The 21,153-nt window shown below is 44.3% G+C and overlaps 1 long non-coding RNA gene across 1 annotated transcript; it reads left to right on the top strand.

Annotated features, from left to right (window-relative positions):
* Positions 1–628: 628 nt before the first annotated feature.
* LOC104693761 lies at positions 629–20,055 on the top strand. The gene is made up of 3 exons (XR_002047164.1): positions 629–817; positions 936–1,098; positions 19,375–20,055. It is a non-coding gene; the product is annotated as an uncharacterized LOC104693761 (long non-coding RNA).
* Positions 20,056–21,153: the final 1,098 nt, after the last annotated feature.

The raw sequence follows: 21,153 nt of genomic DNA, 5'->3' as shown, positions 1-21,153 counted from the left end.
AGCAGTATTCTTCTCTTGTGAGGAAAAAATGCAGTTTTCCTCCAGCTGCACTTAAAATTGGATAGTTCAATAATTATCTGAGAAATAAAAGATTTACATATGAAACAATATAGCTATGGAAAGGTAGTTGTTAGGTATTAGCTAATGTGCAGTCTGATTTTTGATGGGTAAGCTAAGTTTAAAAGCTATATTCTAAGGAAAGTGGGCATATCTGCAAAAATATGGGATGTACATAAGATGAGGGAAAAATAAGCTCTTTACCTGAAAGAGCAACTTGAGAGGGGAATCCAAGGGAAAAAACACTGATGGCTTCATCTTTTGCATTTAGCAAAAGCCTACCATGCAACCGCCCAAGCTAAACACTGCCTTTTTCTGGTTTGGAAAAGATCTTGAATGTCCTTTAAACTTGTTGACTTGCTCCACTTTTGTCAGGCCTTCTTGCATAAGCACATTGATCCCAACACAATCATCCCTTGACAAGTACTCATGTTATTGTCAGGTACTTCCTGGGGGCTGAGCACCTACCCTGGGAGGATGCTGGTAAGTACTGCAGGCACCTCTTCTTTCAGCAAAGCGATCAACGTCTGTGCAGCTGATGGCTCTCATTCTTGTTTGGTTGGCAGGGATGGTGTCACTAAACTTGAGCTCACTTGTCACAATGGAATTTAATTATCTGCTGGAGAGAAGCCCTGACAGCTGTGGCGTAGGTTTTTCAATGTGATGTTGCCTGGATCGCAAGAAAAATATCAAGGGCTGGTGAGAACAGCCATGTTCTAAAAGCATCTCTGCCTGGGTTAGACCACTGCCTACCAAAGAGGTACGTGTGATTATCTTGAAGTTATTTATTTACTGTCGTGTCAGATCGTGGTTAAAGTTTACTGCAAGTTGTCCTCAGGAATTCTTTTAGTTCATCAAAAGTAACTTTTCTTTTCCAGGGCTTAGGTTGGAAGCACAGTGTTTGTTTACCACACTGCCCCTGGGTTTGCCTCTGGCTTGTTCTTCCTGGGGGAGAGGCAGTGGATCTGCTGCTGGTTCCTAAAACACTGACATCTGTGATGGCCTTCTGTAGTGAAACCATTTTCCTAGCAGCAGCATCAGGTAAGACCTTGTCATTTTCTTATAGTAAAGGTTATCATTGATAAACAAAGGAAATATGAGCTGAAAAAAAAGAGCAAGTGGTTTTTTGTGTGTGTTTATTTTGTGGGTTTTTTTTTTTAATGGAACATTCTCTTAGCTCATATACCATAGTATTGGGAAGTTTTTATTTTTGCCTTTATTTCTTGTTGCCAAAGTACTCATACCAGTAGCTCTCTAAGGTCGCTGACATGCTCTGAGATGCTGAAGACACTTTTATAATAAATTCTGTTATACAGAATTGCACAAGTAAAGGACCCATACTGTGAATAGGAAGGTGGCCCATCTGGCACTTGGTTGCCCCACTGCCAGCCTTGGAGAAGCATCCAACCACCCAGATGCACATACAGCTTTGGGGGACCTAAAGACAGACCAGGATTTACCCCCTGATTTACATCCCTGAATCCACCTATTCATCCCCCCCCCAGCATCCAGGGACATTGTCCCTCAAACACTGAAAAAGGAGCCTCTTTTCTGTGGGGAATTTGTGGGAGCCAGGCTACACCACACCAGAGGCTACCATGAATGTCTTTTGGGAAGCCCTGGCTGTGTGCCCTGGGCTTCAGGTAAGCTCTCCCTAAATCACAGAACGTTCTGAGTTGGAAGGGACCCACAAGGATCATCAAGGCCAACTCTTAGGTGAATCGCTCTTTTGGCATCAAACCCACAACATTGGCTTTATTGGCACCATGCTCTGACCGGTGGAGCTGATGTTCTGGGGACCGTGGCTGCAGTCCCTTCCTTCCCCTCCTGGGGCTGAAGCAGAAAGCATACTTTCAGTGGTGGAGAAGAGGCACTCCATTACCTCCATTAAAAAAGGGTGAAGCCTTCTTGGCCCCAAGGATGTTTTTCTGTCTGGAGCCTTTCTCTGTATTAAAGAACAGATGCTTGTGCACTCTCTAGGCCACGGTCAGATTAAACCACGCTTGGCACAAGCCGGTGTTTCTTGTGCCTGTCATCCTGGAGCTTCCTGGGCTAGGTTTGGAAGTTAGACCACACACCTGTACTTCCCAGGACCAGGCAGGGCAAGGACATCATCCATCCATGCCCTGCCCAGGTGAGGGGTAAGGCCCTGTGCTGCTGCCTTGAACTGAAAGGGATGACCTGTCTCTGAGGAGATTTGGGAAGGAATTTCTCCTCTAAAAAGCGAGTATGTTGTAATCTGTTTACATTATTCACTGTCAGCTCTCTATGACTGCCATTAGGATTAGAAACAATTTGGAAATTCTGGAGTTAAAAGTATGTAACTTCCATGAAGATAATACTTAATAAACATGAATACATGGTAGGGAGGGTTTTTTCCATCCTTTTAATATGACTATGACTTCTAGACTTACAAGCTTTTATCTTATTTTACGAGACCATGTGAAATAAATTAAATGTAACACAAGATGCTGTTAAAAAAGATTTTATGACATTGAGAACTGGTTCTATATTAGGACCAGACATAGGCTTATTGATGTGAGCACTTTTGCTCCCATAGATAAGCTATGGAGTCAGCTATGGCTAACAATTTAAATGCTCAGAATCAGGCCCTCATTTTGGATGCACTTCTCATTGTTAAATCAATGTGAAAGTGAAATCTGTCTCCTCTCAAAAGGAAATTGCCAAGACTTTCTACGCTAAGATTTGGGATCTGTAGAAAATGAAGCCTTTTTATTTTTTCTTCTCTCCAATAATCTGTTCAGTGAACAAGCTGTGAAAAATAGTTCTATATTTTTTCCATGTGATGCAGCAGACGGTAAATTTCCATTTAAAAGAATGATCAGAGTAGCTGCTGGCACTGAACTCTGTTGTCTTAGTCAAATCTACTTACAAAGAGTTTACAGCAATACAATAGCTTATTATTTCACTCAACCAGAAATCAGATGAAAAAGGCAAAGGGGAAGCCGGAAGTAGGTTCATGGTCAGAATTCTTTTCTTTCTTAACATCTTGGGGTTTTTTAAATACAGGAGTTGAGATCAGTAGTTTTATGTATAAGGAGGAGACTACTTCTTTTCACCTCTACTTTTGTATGCTATGAAATAATCAGACTACATACTTCTATAGTGCCTTTCTTCTGGGGATATGAAAGCACTTTACAAACATTAATTAAAGTCTCACAACACCCATGTGGAGGTAAAGGAGCATTGTTTGTGTATCTAATGCAAAGGCTTAACCTGATTCTTTAAGTACTCTACCAGGAAAATAATGGAATAGCCACAGCAAATTAATCTAACTGAATTGCTGGGAGCATTTATATGTGTGTGCCTATATGCATATATGTGTGTGTATGTGAGCATGCGTGTGCCTTCAGATATGTACTGCTGGATGCCTTACACTGCATCTCCTCTGCCCTGCACGTCCTGCCCCTTGTTGTCTCAGGGGATTTGATGTGTGCTGCTGCTTCTCTCTGCATGATGCCTCGGGTCCATCAACAAATGTGTGTCTTCTGGGAAACCTGGGGAAATCTCGCATTGGCATTGAATATGCCAAGATTAGTTTTAAAAATTTAAAAGGCAGAAAAAGTCATTTTCTTGATTACCAAATTTGTGAATGAATAGAATAGGTGGGCAGTGAGGACCCAGAAGGGGTCTTTGCCGCCTGAGCAGGACCCTTCTGGTGGAGGCTCCAGCACCTCTCCTCTTTGTCTGCCACTTGTTCTCAAGCCTGGTGGCCTCGTCCCTGCTGCTGTCACTTCCACAGTCTCCCCATCCCGGGGAGTTTTGGGTGCAGCACTGCAAACAGAGAGCTGCGGTGTGGGCTTGGTTCTTGCAGGGCTGCCAGCTTCCCTCTATGTGTGGAGGCAGGAGAGGGGCTACCGCAGCTTAATGTTAGGCTTGGCTTGGCGACCCATGGTAGGAAAATCTGCATTAAAATACATTAAATTATTTTACAGACTTTATAGAAGGCGCATTATTCTCCTCGAGTGGGGCTTTTAGCATCATTCCTGCAGAGGTGTATTCCCTGTACTTTGCCAGGGAGGTGCCCACCCCATGCCCTGAGCAGGTAGAGTTGTGCTGAGTATCTCCACTTGTCCACCTTTGCTGCTTTGATTTCCTGGTGCTGCTGTGTCTCTTCAGCCCCAGATAAAGTGAGGGAATTAATCAAAATGGAGGAAACTCAAGCTGAAGGACCAAGAAACTCTTACTTCTATTTTCAGCTTAGTGCTGTAGTGCACAGGCCCTTCTCCCACTTGTGCAGCCCAGAACTGCTGAACTCTTGCAGACTGACTTTCTTTTCCTTAGACAAATCAGATCATAAAAATATTTTTCTGGTGGTTACAGGATGCCATTATTTTCTTTCTTTGGGTCAAAGCTGTAGGGAAATAGCTCCACATCACCACCATGAGTTTGAAAGGTGGTTGGATGGCAGCTAAAAGCAAAAAGGGCCCCAGAGCCACGAGCTTTTGTCAGCCCTAGTCCCACACACTGTTACAATCTAAAAATGCTTTTGGGTCACCAGCATTAGATCCTTTTCTTAATCTTTGTCATGTCTTCTTTCTGCTAATTTTACTTTCTCTGTCTGATGTAGGCTCTAAGATCTTCAGTGCAAAGAGAGCATCTTTTATCTCTGTAAAGTGTCATGCAAACTTAGGGTGGTATGTAAATATTTAATAATAATATTAGTGATGAAGATTAGAGTCCTGGAGGAACATGTCTCCTTCCTTGCAGATGCAGAACATATAGTGGGAATTTGTGTACTGTTTCATTTCCCTGGGGAGAATTTCTCTGCTCACTCATTTTCCAGTTGCCTCTGTCATCACCTTGGATAAGGCTATTGGGGCACACTACTCTTGACTGGGAACAACTTAATTAGAATTAGGCAAATAACTGCTTTTTCACCTGAGACTTTGAAGGAAACTCCCCTAAAATACAAGTTTCCTCTTTTTCATGTTAGAAAAATGGAAACATGGAGGGAAAATTGTCCAGAGGTGCCCAAAAAGGGGACATATGTGATGCTGGAGGTGGCTGATCTGTGCTCCCTGACAGCAGTTGAGGAGCTTCAAGGTGCTCAAGCTGGGGCAGCGTCAGAGGAGACAGGCTGCAAGGAGCTCCAGCTGTCCCCAGCACTCTGCTCATTGGCCCTTCTTTTCAGTAGCCTAAATATTTTTTTAATAGTTTGGCGATATAACTGGATTCACTTTATAGGAGGGTTTATACTGTACCTTACTTAAATCTTAAATTTTCTAATGATTGTAGCCAATAGCAATTAATTTAAAATAATTTAGACAAATATACACATTAAATTGCCAAGCACTACATTTTTCTCATTCATTTATGACTTAATAGACTTCAGTGTATATGTTCAGCCTTTACTAATTGCACAGTTGACAATTCTTTATGACTTTGAGGAGTTCAACATTTTCTATCTTTACTGGCTGCATCCTCTTAGCATAATCATAGTCTTAATTTTGTTTAACTTATGCTAAAGCAAAATATGAATCTAAACCACAGGAGGCAAATAAAACACGTCATTGTACAGTTCATTCACTACATTTTATAAAACCATTTTACAACATGAACCATCCACTTGTTGTGTTCAATGGAGTAAATGGGATCTAACCATGCTTTAAGGACTGTGCTCATCTTTAAACTGATTAGTTTCTTTCCTTATTACAAAATGCAGGCATTTATACCAGGTCTAACATCTAATTTTATATACAATTAAATGGGTAATCCCTGTTGCCTCCAGCATAATCATTTAATCATTGTTATTTACCTTGAGGCTTTTTGGGTAGGATCAGAGACCCATTTCTCCCCTTGCTGTGTGGTGTGGGACAAAGGAGACCCTTTTGGTCCTGGTTGCCACAGGCAGAATGGATGGAGATGCATACAAGGGTCAAGCCCACGGCCTGGAGTCAGTGGGAGATCAAGGAAGACTGAGCCTCGTGCCTGGTGCTGGTTGGGCAGCACGGATGGGGTGGGAAGGTGGAGGCAGGGACTGGTGTCAGTAGGGTCGTTGGAGGGGCAGGGGCAGAGCAGTGCTGCAAGCTGTGCCCGCTTCCCTCTGTGGCAGATTTGGGTTCCTGTCCTCAAGACAGGACCCAGTCAAACGCTGTGTGGATGGGGCAGCAAAGCAGGGTTGGGATGCTCATGGAGCAGCTCTGGAGATGGGTCTGGTGGGGATGAACACTTCAGGGAGTGCTGTGATGATCCAGCACTATAGTCACAGGCAGGAGCATTCTCCTGCCCAGGGCACCTACGTGGCGATGCATCTTCCCTGCTCTGCGCCAGGAACAGGGAAAGCAAACGGTGCCTTGACCAAAGGTTAATGCTTAAGAAAATCCCCCAGGGCAGGGAGGAGGCAGCCGGGGCTGGCAGCAGCTCAGCAGCCAGGGGCTGAATGTCGGCCGGGAGCCCATTTGCTCATAGCAGCGCCTGGTTAAACCCCCAGCCTGCATATGGCTTTAACCAAGTGCAGTGCAGCGATGCGAGCGAGGGTCTGCCTTTGGCATGAGGGCTCTGCTCGGCCCCGCGATTAGGAGAGGAAGGCTGAGATTTGCACTGGCAAACAGGCTTCTTTCTCTATTGTTTACTCGTCTTCTTTTTTTTTTTTTTTCCTTTTTTTTAAAATCGTGTTTAACACTTGTACAATTTGGTGAAATTACAAGCCCGCGAGGACAGAGGGAGAAGCCAATCTGTTTAAAAAATAAAAAGAGGACATGATTACTTTGCTGAAGCTGTACTTTCTATTTTCTCTTCCAAAAGAGACAAAGGGAATAAATACTTAAAACCCAGTGGCGACGACAGTGAAGCAATCATGCAGTTGCTGGATACCTTTGTCTCAGGGAGGCATGTAGTCATTTTTACATGTCTGCCACTGGGTGTCAAACCTTTCTTTTCTTCCCCTTTCCATTTTGGATGGCCAAACTGATTATCTAAAATAGAAAATTAGCACACAATGGCTTTACTCTGTGATACCCCTTATGCAACTAATGGGCAAAGCTTGTTAATTGGTTGTAAATGCCAGCAGGTTGCCAAGATAATACTTCAGAAATAAGCGGGTATTCTGATAATTACAGCAATCTTCATCTATAAAAGCTTAAGTAGATGAAGTACTGGCTGGCTTAAAACCAAGATTTATCCCGCTGCACTCGCATTAAAAGAAAAAATCAGATGAAAACAATAATGTAGCAAAACAATTATATAGCAGGAAGCGTTGTAGGTTTTAGAGATTGTGAAAACTCAGAAAGTAAAACAGTGCTGTAATAACCAGTTATGGAAAAATAGGCCATTTACATTTGTGTATAATTAAATAGTAGGCTATGCAATTTCACTTTTTAAAGTAAACTGCCTTTTCCTTTTTTTATAGGGCAACGTAGCCATAATTGCTGCATTAAAGCTTTAATGAAAGAAAAAAGCAGCAGATCAAGATGACATGTAACATCCACATTTGTACTGTGGTGTTCTGCTTGTTTAGTAATGGGAAGCAACTGAGGAGATTAAAATTGCAGAATTCTTCTTAGTTTTTTTCCCCGAAAATTGCTATAGGAAGATCATTCAAAATCTAAAGTACGTACAATTTATTTTTCTACCTTCAATCCACAAGGATTTAATGACTTTCCTAAATCTCAGAGTGTCTGAAGAAATACTTTCTTGCAAAAAGGGAGATATTTTTTCAGCTCATCGAAATTATCAAAAGTAAGCGTCTCAGACTTGAAGCATAGAGGTCTCACCTCATGTTTTAGACTATTACTGCACATACCGAACACTATTTTTTAACTCAGGACTGCTTTTCAGCTTTCTTGTCAGAATGATCAACAGGTTGATATATAATCTTGTTATTTGTCATTTTGAGATTTTTTTTTTTACATGTTACAAACAAATTGTGGTAAAGCCAGGCTCAGCTGTGTTAAAGCTCTAAAATATGGGTGCGAGATTTCAAACCAAATTTTTGTGTATGATAGCGTAAAACAAGAGTTGATATTGGGGCAGGAGAAAGCCTTTTTTTTTTCCTAATGACCTTGGATGCCTCTCATAGACTGCTTTTAATCATTGATGCCTCGCACGACAGAGGGCATATTTTGGCAAATTTTGGCACATTTTGTCAGGAGCAGCTCAGAGACAGAGGAGTGCAGGGCAGTCCTGAGGGGCTGCTTTGCTTGGGCTTTGGGGGAAAAGGCAATGTCAGACTGGGATACCCTTCCTGCTGGGTGTCTTGGGGTCTGTGTTGTTGGCTTGCAGGTAACAGGGGTCTGCCCCTGGGCAGTGCTGCTGTGCTGGAACATTGGCCCTTCCCCTCTGACTCCACTGCAGCAGGGTCAGACCATGCAGAGGCACAGGGGCTGCAGAGAGCCCTTTCCTGGTGGCTGAACGCATGTGCCCAGCATGGTCCAGGGTGCAAGGCACTGGCACAAGAACAGATCACACTGGATTTTTCCAGATGTGGGAAATAGGCTGTGGCATGCCTTCCAGTACGATCAGCCTGGTGGGACAGTGGTGGATGTGCTGCAACCAAGGCACACTATGCTGTGGAAAGTTAGATTTGCATGCATGCATTGTCTCACAGTAGTCAGCTTATCAAATATTTGATGGAGATGTCTTTCCTGTGTGTGGTCATGCAACATCAACTCGAAATTTTTCTCACACATTATCCATAAAAAAATAAAATAAAAAAAAAGACCCCAGCGCACAACTGGGGATAGCTTGCTGTGCCAACAAACCCCTTACATTCAGGCAGATAAAGAGGTGCACCATGTCACCTAAACTCTCCAGGGAAACAAGGTCTGAGAGCACAGGGGCTGCCAGGGGAGTGGGGTGCGAGGCCAGCCCTGCTGCCTGGCAGCCACAGGCCCTGCACACATAATGGACTTTCCTAGTTAGTACATAATATATGGCACTTGTCCGAAGTGTGGCTGCAGGAACCAGCGGAGGAAGAAATAACTTGACGAGATCCTTTAATGGATCTCTCTCCCTTGTCTTCCAGGAACAAAATAAATAGGAGACTTTTTCAACCGGCATGTATTTCCATTTATGCTTTAAAAATTCATGAGCATAGGTTTCATATGATGGCATAGTTACTATGGTAATTGTTTATTAATCTGGAGGAGCTTGGTAATTACCGCTGCACAGTTTATATAACTCAAACTCAGAATTAAAGTATGGTTATGATTTCTTTACACATCCATCTTTTAGACACTTTTTTCAACTTTTATTTTTTTTATTTTTATTTAACAGAATATGCATTTTCTCCTCTCAGTTCTACTTTTATCCAAGTGCATACATTTCTGGAAGAGTAGAGAGAGTGCAAAAATGACAGAGAAAAGCTTGCTCGGAGTTGGCAGGCCAGGACAGCCAGGAAAAAATGTGCAGAGTTAAGTTGCAGGTGGATATATTTTAATTAAAAAAAAAGTCTTTCTCTTTTCCTTGGAGGATGGCTCATTTGTGGGAGGGCAGCAAGGGACAGAAGAAAGAAGGTGACAAATTGGGGATGTTGCAGGACCCCATGCGTCCAGCCTGGGACCATCCCCCCAGCTGAGCATGAGGCTGAGGGATGTGGGGCAGGACTTCCGTGCATCGTCCTGCATCTCTGGTGTTTGTGTGTGGCAGAGGCACACAAGAACAAAACCACACGTGCTGGACTAAGGATGAATGGCTGGCTGGCTTTGGCATCTGGGTTTCTTCCGTGTTGTGTGTGGTTTTGCTAATGGAGAATCCAAGAGTGGTGAGGTACACCACCGCCCTTCAGAAACTCCTGTTACCAGCTCTCCTCAGCCCTGACAGTCTCCCAGGGGCATGTACTTGCCTTTCCTGGAGAAATTTCATGTAAAAAATGAATTTATTCATTCAGATTTTTTTCAGAGAAGCACCACTAATGCTATCACTGTAGTGATGCTCTCCAGAAACCCAAGAAATAGGAAACCATGTGAATGTTTTTCAGTGAATTTTTTTTCATTTATCTAAAAGCTCCTTTCTCCCAGAGAGTGAAAAATTTTGCCCACTGTGAATTTTGTTTCTTTGGTGATTCTAGCTGAGAGACAATTAATGGCCATCAGTTCATTCTGCGATACCCGTAAGCCAGGAGCAGCCCTGTTGGTGGGTGACCCCTCCTCACCCGTCCCCGCTCTCTCCTGCCGGCTTGTGCGGCTGGCGGGCTGGAGAAACTCCCTGGTCGGCCTGGCTTCATTGCCGAGAGATTCACATTATTTATATGGAAAAAGTGCAGGATGCCATCTCCTCGCTCGCTCTGCCTGCATAAATTGCGCGTGTTTATTATTCATCGTAACACAGCACATTCTCTGTTTCTGTGTCACTTGTCACTAATCACTTATGCATCTGATGTGCGGATCCAGAGCAGGTTCTTAAGCATTCTTGGCTTCAAAACATAAGATATGCATGGGTAAGAGTTTATCCCACCCCCAAAATAACAACTTTGATACATTTTCAAAAGGGAAAGTGCATATGTTACAGTACTCAGGAGCAGCAATAACCAAACTAGCTGAGAAGTGACACGGACTTGGGTTATTTTCTTGTTGCTTTCTTTTTTCTTTTTTTTTGGTTTCTCTTTAGTATTTCATGAAAGTGTGCAAAAATCTTAACATTTGAATGCCACACGCTTCGTTCTGCCTGCGAGATAAAGGACGTTTCTCTAAAAGAAACATACGCTCCTTGTTCCTTGTTTTGATTCCCCGTACAGCTTGTCACAATGCATTTACATTTTGCCCATACATTTGGATTTGCAACCCGAGCTGTGCTTTTGAGGAAGGGATGCAAACTCTTTTCTTTGACTTTTGGGTGTCAGTTGGGCACTGACTTGAGCTGGGCAGGCGTGGAGGGTGCAGGCTGCACACACACCCCTTGCAGCTTCCATTGCTACCCACAGCCCCAGGCCCCAGCGGCTCCTTCATGAGGGGCTGCTGGCTGTGTTGGCCATCAACTAGGGAAGGGCTCTTTCCCAGCACTTTTCTGTCCTGTTGCACCTCACTCCCTTCCCAGCCTGCCTCCCAAGCCATGGAAGCCAATTGCCAAACCTCAGTGGACTGCAGCACTGGGTCTACCCCACCTTTTCCTGGCATTTTTCTTCCTCCTGTCTCTTGTAGACTCTGGGAAATGCCAGAAATTCCCCTTACCTTGTCTGGATCTGCTCTAGGGAGTACTGTGGAAATGCTGGCAACCCTGGGAACCTTGTGTTTAAGACAATGCCATGTTTTTCCCCTTCTCATGGTGCCTGATGAGCGGCACTAACAGTGCAAGGCTGGGAATGGAGAGACCCCAAACAGCCTCAGCGGGGATAACATTGGCGCAGTCTTCTGGAGTTTGGGTACCACTGTGATTAATGGTCATTCAGCTGGGCAAATGCCATCTCTCAAGTTGAGAATGTGGAAAACATTCTTGCATTTTCTGGTAGTTGACGTGATTGCTCTGTAACTCTGCAAACCTGGCGAGCACAGCCAGTGCTGGGTCCACCTACAGGTCTCCTCACGAGCTCCTACATTAGACCCCTGCAAGAAATGATGGCTAAGCCGTATGTCCGCTGGTCTGTGGCTCACCTGCACCATGCTAACCTGCAGTAGAAAATCTGTGATATTGGCCTGGCCTTGTGGGAGGGCAATGTGCAGAGCAGCTGCCAGAACAGTAACCTGGGATGACCTATATTTAATTTAATTTCCTGGAATCATAGAATGGTTTGGGTTGGAAGGGACCTTAAAGATCATGTAGTTCCAACCTCCCTGACCTTCTTTTTTTTGCACCAAGCATCAGCAGAGCAAAAATTATGTACAGGGGAAATACTGAAGAAGTCACAAATCTGGTCAAATTGTCTGATGTGAATGTTTTCTCCTTCAAGGCTGCTAAAATTGAAGCCTGCTTACCGACCACTGCAGCTGGAAACACAGGGGTTTCATCCAAGGAGAAAGATAATTTTAATTGTTCCCTGTTCTGCTGATATCTGATGGGAACAGTCTTGCTAACGACTTCCAATTGCAAGTCCTCCTTGACTGTGTAGTGAAGTCAGCCCTATGATAACACCAGAGAGGCAGCTTGAAATTAGGATACAGAAAACTGATGCCAAAAATATGTCAGCTTGGAAGGTCATTAAGAATTATCCATTTGTGCATGTTCACATGCCAACAGTACCTTAAGTGATTACCTTAGAGGAATGGATTTGTCTAATGAACATATGAATTAACAATATAAAATTGTGATTGATAAATCAAATAAGAATTTACAATTTGCCAATGAATCTAACTGGAATGGAGTTTCACTGGATGTGAATGTGAGAGGAGCTGTTGGTGTTCTTTCCTAAAAATGACTCTTGGTGGTATTTTTCTGCTTTATGACACCACAGTTGTAGGTGACTGATCTAAAAACCAGCCTGCCTGTACCTCAGGCAGGGACACGTTGTTCCAAAGATCTTGGCTCATCATTTCCAGTAGTTATTTTTTAAACCTCTCCACCTACACCTTTATTGATCTTTTGGGGTTTTTTTTAAGCTCAACTAAGAAATTGACCTAGACTGGTATTGGCAGACAAATGATGGGGTGTAAATGTAATAGTTGGTAGAATCCTGGTTAAGTATTTTTACATTTCGGCACTTAGATAAAAGCAGCTGATATTTAACTCTGCTTTTCTCCATGGATATAGCTCAGGAGGGAGTTTTGATTTTTGTTTCTGAAAGAGAAATTACATTAGTATTTTCCTGAGTTGTGGATTATACCTCCTTCACAAAGAGTTTTTAAAGTCTTGAAGAGCAAAATGTTTAGGTTTAAAAAATACCTGGTACAGCTGGGCATTTTTTCTTTTCCTTATAAATCTCTACTTTTGTAACAGCTAGGATCAGTGCAATCCACACATTGTTTTTTTAAATAAGCCCTAACTGGCAGATACATTTCATTTGACATTTACAATAAACTTTTCATGATTCCTTGCTGCATCTTTACCTTTTTGGCTTGTGCCTTTTTGGGTTTGGGGCATTCGTAGTGAGCACCAGCTCTATAAAATGCTGTTAAAGCTGCTGCTAGTCTAGCTCTTGTCAAACTGCATGTTAAAGACCCAGATAATAGGAAAGCACTAAAAGAGTTGTTACGTTTCATTACTCTGTGTCATTAATGTCTTCTTACGTGCTAATGAACCAAAGTTAGGTCATAAATGCCTTTGAAATGTAAGATTATTGAGGGTTTCTTTGACTTGATATAAAGGGGTAGCTTCCTCCTCTTGGGTCTGTAGTGCCCTGAGTACCACTTCTTTTGCAAACTAAAAATTGCCATAGCAAAACCTACTGTTTAGTTGAGGTGGAAATTTCAAAGAAAGCTCAATTTCAACTAAAATGGTTTGGGTAATCATGAAATGGGTAACATCACTTACCAAAACCCTGTACATCATTTGACCAGGCAGAAATGGTGCTGATCTGGGGCTCTCCAGTGTATTCCTGGCTGTGGGGAATGCCATGAGGGCATCCAAGGCACACACACACACGGTGAGAAGCATCTTTATTTGTTGGTAACGTTACAGGATGTCCCAGGAGGCTCCCAGGTCCAGAGTCATGGCCCTCCCTTCTGTTTTCTTTTTTCCTATACCTAGCAGCTGCCAAGTCGATTTTTTTCACCTTTTTTTTTTTTTTTTTTTTGTCCCAGATCTGTGGCACTTTCTGCGTAATTTATGGCATGTAACTTTTAGTGAGAAAAAGCCCTAAATGTAAAAATCATAGTAAGAACATGAAGGTAAAAGCACTTGCTTGCTGCTGTAACTGGAAAACAGTGCACTAAGAATCAGTGTATACTTAAATGATGTCTTTGTGCCTATGGACATTATGGATAACACAGCAGCCAAGCTGCATTGTACAGCAGGCTTCCCAATGCGTAGGATTCCCGAGGGGAGGGAAGGGGAGAGGGAGCCCGTCAGAACTGCCCCATCGCAGCCAGTGCCCTCTCCCTGGAACGGTCAAGGTTTGGAACACACTGTGTGAGCTCAGGAAGCCAGGAGCGTGATTATGCCTCGCTGTGTGCTGGAGTGGCGCGGCTCCCTCGCACGAGAAGGGAGCGGGAGGCGGCTGCACGGGGCTGCAGCCCTGCGCCGCACAACGTCCCGGGAAGCTGCGCAGAGAAGCATGACACAAGCCTTGAAACATTTAGGGAGGGGGCATGTTATTTTAATATCCTTTTTTGTGCTTAATAGAAAAGGGGTTTGTGGTTAATTCTTTATTATCTCCGACAGCAGTTCTCGCTTCGGCTCCTCTTTCTTTAACTGCCAAGCTAGCATTTTCCTTTTTTATTGCTCCTTTCTTTGAGGTTTGCTTTGGAATAGTGCCAGTTATCATTTCCCATTAGGGCAAATATTGCATCAAACTCATGATTAGGGATTTGAGGGCTTGGGAATATCATTCTCTAACATTTGTCTTTCATTTTCTAAGTATTTTTCTCTCTCTTTGTACACACACATATGCGCACATGCCTGCATATCTGTGGATATACATATGTGTATATATATTTATAGAGAAGAAGAAAGAGTGCGCTGCATGTGCCTAATTACATGGGTAGGTTTACATGTGTGCATGTGTCTATTTGCATGTGAAGTTTAAACCTCGTCTCCTAGACAAAGGAAAAGGGAAGAGATTTCTCCTTGTGTGTGATTTCAGAGGACTCAGAAGGTTAATAAAGGAGAAGAATAACAGATTTGTTTGTATGTTTTGGGTTAAATACTTCAGTTTTGCAGAGAAGGAAGGTGTTAAGAACACACACTGTGAGCGTGGAGATGAAGCCACTGCTAGGGAGCTGCTATCAGTTTTACCGACCCTACAAAACTGGGGAACAACACTGCCTATTTTTGAGTGTGCCTTTTCTGGCACCTTTTCTATTACCTTTACCTGTACATATATAGTCACTTCATGTCTAGCACATCCCTTGAATAAAGAGACAAAAAATACTACATTTCTAGAAATGAACTGTTCTGCTGTATGAACATATGCTGCACCAACTATATTGAAGAACTAAAGAGATACTTGGGCTCTGATTTGGACATCCTGAATTGCTCATTAAAGGTGCCCATTTCTGTTGGTTAAAGGTGGCCTAAATGTCCCGAGGCAGACAAGAAACTGTGCCGAGCATGTGCACGGATTTAGGCTTCAAGGCGTCTGGGTTCTGGCTTAATCTACTTCTTCCCTTGCTTACCTCCCAGTGCTTAGGCACTTCTGAGATATTCCAAAATCTGTCCAGCTGCCACCTATTTCTGATGCTGGCTCACAAAACCCAACACCCGCTTTCAGTGCCTAATTTTAGGAGGATTTTTGCAGAATATATTTTTTTCCTGGTAAAAGTTTGCTTACACCTGGCCTGGGGGAAGGCATGTTACAGGTGGTTCCCCCCACCAGGTGCCCTTGTGGGAATGGGAATTGTGGTGATGCCTGGGGTCTGTGGTCCCCCCCCACTGCCCTCCCAAAAAAGGGTTCCCGAGAGCCAGGCACCATTCTACTTCACACCCAGCAAATCACTTAACCTCTCAGCACGTCGGCTTTCGCAGCTGTTAACACGGGGAATGGTTTTATTTCGCCTCCTCTCGTAAAGAGCATTGCGGCTCTGATCGACCCGAGGCCAAGCATTATTTCCACTTACAGATAAGTTGGATTTTGGCAGCTGGTGAGAGGGAGGCAAGCACATTCATCTGGGTAAAATCCCCTGGCTGGAGAAATAGCCAGCGGGGAAGTTTTATAAGGCAGGCACAAAGCAATATCAGCAATATCCAGAGCAAATCTTGTATCAGAGTTGTCATTTTTGCTCCGACCTGGCAGTGATCAGCTGGGGAATTGGGTCTGTGAGGAGATTGGAGCAGGCGAGCAGCAGAGCAGTGCTGGTCAGCTCAGCTGGGGTGGTGCTGACACTCACAGCACCCGACAGGTTCCTAAATACATATATTTCCAGGCAGCCAGTTTGCCTCCAAAAAATTTATTCGTCAAGGCTTGTTCCCATCTGCCAAAAGAAAACATGTCATTTATAAAAAAACCCCGAAAACCTAACACTGACAGACAGGAGTGCGTTGTTGAGCTACAGCCCTCTGCTTTTACCTGAGCCAAGTGCCGGAACCGTGTGGGGAGACAGCCCTGTCACCCACATGCTTTATTAACAGTCAGCTTTTAATTGTGCTTCTCCTTTAGTCACAGTTCATCATTTCTTTTTTCCAACAAATACTGCACTTTCTTCATTAAAATTTCTGAAAAAATGAACCCAGGCAAAATGACTCAGTCACTGTGCAGGTTAAATACAATGTCACCTCTTTTTCTGCTCCTAGTACAATGGCTGTAGGTTAAAATCACTACAGTAATTTTAGTAATTTATGCTGTAATCCAGACTGATAAACTTGACTCCATGTTTCGAGCTCTGCCCTGCTTCTTCGACCCTCCCTTCCTGAAAGTAAAGTTGTGGTCCCCGCATGGGAAAGCTTCAAGTTGAGAGAAGGTACAATAAACTCCTAGTTATTTTAGAAGTCTTTAAGTGATTAAGGCAAAAGGATGGTTAATTATAAGATTCTAAAAACACAGCTGCTAAAAAAAAGTTTCCAGCAGCCACCAACTTATTATTTTTTCATCATCTTAGACATACTTATGACATATGGGAAAAATAAAAGATTAAATCTCTGTCCCCAAACTGCCCCCACAGCCACACAGTCCTGGAACAAGCAACATCTTCTGAAAGAAGGAGGCTTGGCCTGACTCCCTGCCAGTGTGCGCAGGGGCGGCTTCCAGCCCCACGTTCACTTTCACAGCCTTGAAAGCTGAATCTTCTGTCGGGTTTGCAAAACATCAGCTGGGAAAACTGTGGCTAAATCAAGAGCAACCACAGTTTGCCAGGGAACAAATATCCCAGCTTTGGCCGTAATAGTCTTCTATGCGCTCCCGCTCATGTTTTCATTTCTCACACATCACGGAAATAGAAAAGTCATTGCTGGCATTGCCAGTGGGACTGAACTATGGAGCCCCATAAACATTTTCACTCTGTCTCAGTAAAGAGCAACAGCCTTCTCCCTGTGCCCACATTGTTGAGGCTACCTCAAAAATAAATCTGCCTACAAGAGGAAACCACAATATTTTTCCCAGAGGCGGATGGTGCCTTGGGTGGGGAAAAGATTTTATATCGCCAGTCTATCCATATGTCAAGGCCAAAGTAAGGAGCCCCTGGTGTGGTGTGGCACCCGGGAAGTTGGGCAGCAGTGGGCGACTGTTATTGTCGGCAGTGTTATTTATGCTGATGTGCTTTAAAAAAAATCACCACTTGATTTTAAAACTACAGATCAGGCAGGATGGCTTCTAATTTATGATCAAGGTGGAGACTGCTGAGGAAGCCAGAGACACTCAAATGAAAAGTAGATGTTGCTTCAAACACTAACCAGAAGCTGTGGTTGCACGAGTGGCACAGCAGTGTCTGTGGTGGCTTGGTGAGACAGACTTTCTATGAGTAAGGTCTGACCATGCCCCTATTACAACCAAGCCATAAGCAGCTAAGGAACACAAGATTAACCTTTGTGCTGCAGCAATGTACCAGTTATACATACTGCGATATCACTTCTTTTAGTTACATGGGAGGCAGACACCATGGCTGTGATGGTGTTTGTACAAAGCTCTGGTGAAATAAACCATCCACATTGGGAGCACAGCAGAGTGTCCCTCATTTCCCAGTGTGACCATCAACTATTCTGAAGTGGGAGGAAAGAAGGCATGCCAGCCCACTAAAGAAACACTTCCAGCTCCTTTACAGAGAGATGTCATTGGAGGTTTGGAAAAATACTGGCCTGTGTTGGTTCCGAACCTTTCCAGGTCTGTCTGTGGCACATCACAGAGTGCTGGCATTGCTTGGCATTGGTGCCCTGGCAGTGCTGGTTCTGAATAGGGGCTGACAAGTGCCAGTGCTGCAAGTGGCTCTCATGACACCCTGAAATGCAGGATGTGCCTTTCTCCCAGCTGTTCTTCCCTCCAGTGTCCCATCACCACAGGCTGAGTGCTCACAAATAGAGCTGACAATGCTTGTCAGTGAGATTTGCAGCTTGAGTATCAGGAGAAAGGAAAATTTGGGCACCTGGGAGATGAGACCCATCCTTAAGCTAAACATGTGCAAATTTTTGAGGTGTGAGTGTAATGGAAACGTACGGGCTCCTGTACATGGGTGTGTACGTACTAGGGTTACCTGGCCCAGCTCGTGCAATACAGAAAGCCTCTCTACAGTCTCCCAGTTACAGGAAACCATTCCTAAAGCTTGCAAAGAAATGTCTGCAGGAGGATGTGAGGCACAAACTGGGGTAGCAGCAGGATGAGAAGCGGTAACCAGGCTTTCTCTGCCAGCATGTTTTTCCCCATGCTTGCCACTCTCCAACCCGTTTTTTCCTGTAGAGCAGCTGGGATGTCATGCACATGCACCAAGCTACAACGTGTAAATGCTTGGTACCACAGCCATGCCACCAGCTGGCCATCTGCGTGGAGCTGAAATCTGGCTGCATGGAGCACCAGGGCTCATTCTCTGGGGCAGGAAAGTGTCTGATCCCTCCTCTCCACTCTCTGGCACCACTTGTTTCACAAAAACTATGCAACAAAGTGGTTGTAGCAGCAGGGTGGGACGATGCCTCGCCCCAAAGCCACTCAGGATAGTGGAGACAGTGTCCTTCACCCTGGAGCCTCTGGGACAGGACAATAACAGCAATAACACCATCAGAATTGTTCTCATGGGCTCATGGGGCTGTAGATCCCACCAACAGCCACCTTCAGGCTCACACCAGTGCAGGGGAAGGTGTGCTGGCTTTCTGCTCCTCACAAAAACTGTCTGCACTCAGGAGGTTTTCCCACCACTTCCCATGAAAGGCTCATGCAAACACCTTTACCGTCATCATAGCTTGTGTTAACTCGGTATAACACAGACCAGCTGAAGTTTATAGTGCTGTTTTTTACAGAGGAGCATTTATTTCTTGTATCAACTCTCAAGGATGTTTTATCTGTTTTATATCCCATTGAATCCTCTGTGAAACTGCACTAGTTTACAATAATTTTATTACTTTATTAATTAAACGTTTTCCAACAAGCTAGCTATGGCATTTCTTATCATCAAGGGTTCCATTAGTTTTTAATGGTGTGAGACAAAATTACCATTTACCCACATGCAATTTAAGAAGCATCATTAACACAGAGAAAGCACCAGGTGGGATTTCTAATAGTTACTGTTTCTCATTTTTGTTTTTATTTAAAAGGAATAACTGGTTTTGAGGTTTTTGCTGCAAGGTTGCCAAATCCTCACTTTGTTTTTTATGTTCAAGATAATTTAAAATAATGTTCTTTTATCTCCTTAGGCTCTTCTTTACACTTTTCCCTTATCAGCACATCGTGCAGTGTGTACGCAGTGTCTCGGTGCAGCCGGGTGAGTGTGTTGTCTGCACAGTAATCACCAAGAACAAAGACTCATCTGCACGGTCAGTGAGCAGGGCTGGGGGGCTGTGTGTGCACACGTGTGCCTGAGACACTGCCTGGCTTTGCAGGGCTGTGGCAGGAGGGAGCTGAGCTGTTGCAAGCCCCAAACCACATGCAGCTCTCACCTTGTGTGGCTCAGGGCCCACAGGCACTGGTCACTGGGTCCCACAGGACCCATTCCAAGCCCAGGAGAGCAGGCACTGCTCCTCAGCCATGCTCCTCCATGGCATCAGGGACCAGCATCGTGAGGACAGGAGTGGCAACGTTCCTTTTTAAAGTTCTTGAGAAACTTTGACACAGTTTGATACTCTGATAGTGGTGTTCAATGTGAAAGACAAGGGAAACCCCATGAATGTAGTAAATATTTATCTTAAACGAAATGGGAATAATTAAATGGCACCTTCATTACTACATTCTATTCAATTATGCTGACTATTAACTAATTGCTGACTCAGTCCATTTACATGTTAATAAATGTCTGTGTTTAAGGTCCTCCTTGGTTAATTTTCTAGGTTTAACAATATGGAATTGCCGGTCATTTTTTTCTCCATGAACTCATTGCTTTTGCTTAATTCCGTGACCTCCTGCTGCCATGCATGGATGTGGGTGGTGCAGCCCTGCCACTGGCCATGGGGCACGCGGTGGGTCAGAGCTGCGGCCTCGCCGGCGAGATGGAGCGTGAGGGTCCAGATGGTGCACGATCCCATGAACCGCTGAGCGCGAAGCACGCGGGAGGGTGTTAGGGATATTTAGTGGGATGTGTTTGACAAGGTGTTTCCTTATTTAAAGGGGAGGGGAGGAAAAGGCAGATGGTGTGGCTGTTTCTAATGACATTCCCTGGCTGGGTTTTTTAACAGCAGACATAAGAGGGGCATAAGCACCTGACGCGCCTGTCTGCTTGGCTGCTGGGAGGGAAGGGACGCTGACAAAACAGGTCCCACTCCCACCCCGCTACCTGTTCTACTTATTTAATATGCCAGGGTGCCTGGTGAGGCAGATGGAAGGGTCTGTCCTGGGCCAAAGTCCCCAGAGCCACTGGTCCCTGCCCTGCTGCAGTGTTTACCCTGTCGCTCTGTTGCCTCACAGCCACACGGCTTGGGGGAAACAGCTCTCTTTCACAGACCCCCACCACCCCTGTTTTGCTTCCCCGCACCCCTCTCCCTTCAGCCTCATCCTGTCTTATTTTCCTGCTCTCTCAGCCCTCTTCTCACCCAGGTGGCTGCGCTGTCACTGCCACCACTGTGCAGGTCTGTTCCACTGCAGGTTGGAGCTGCCTTCCCTGTGGCCTCTTGGAAACACCTGGGGCGATGCTCTGGGTGGGAGAAGGGGGGTTACAAGTGGTGTTTTCCTCTTGGAGGTTTTTAAGCACTCTACAATCAGAAGTGGTCCGATATTTTTTTACGCTTACAAGCATCTATTAAGATAGAAGCAAATTCTGAACTTCCTAAATGGGCAGATAGTTGTTACATGAAAGAGAGCAAACAAATGCACAGGGATGTCCTCTGCTTTAAATGTACGCTGCACTGAACTTCTGGTCAGATAAATTTCTAATTAATTTGCTTGTGCAAAGCATGGAACAAAAGCTCTGATTATATATTAGAGCAAGAGGTGCAAAAACATCTTCCTGCAAAGGGACTCTGGGGTGGCCGTCCTGGGGGTGA

The sequence above is a fragment of the Corvus cornix genome, chromosome 7, assembly GCF_000738735.6.
Source record: "Corvus cornix cornix isolate S_Up_H32 chromosome 7, ASM73873v5, whole genome shotgun sequence".
NCBI lineage: Eukaryota > Metazoa > Chordata > Aves > Passeriformes > Corvidae > Corvus > Corvus cornix.
Note: the sequence above shows the minus strand (reverse complement) of the source record. Positions and strands in the feature narration are given on the sequence as shown.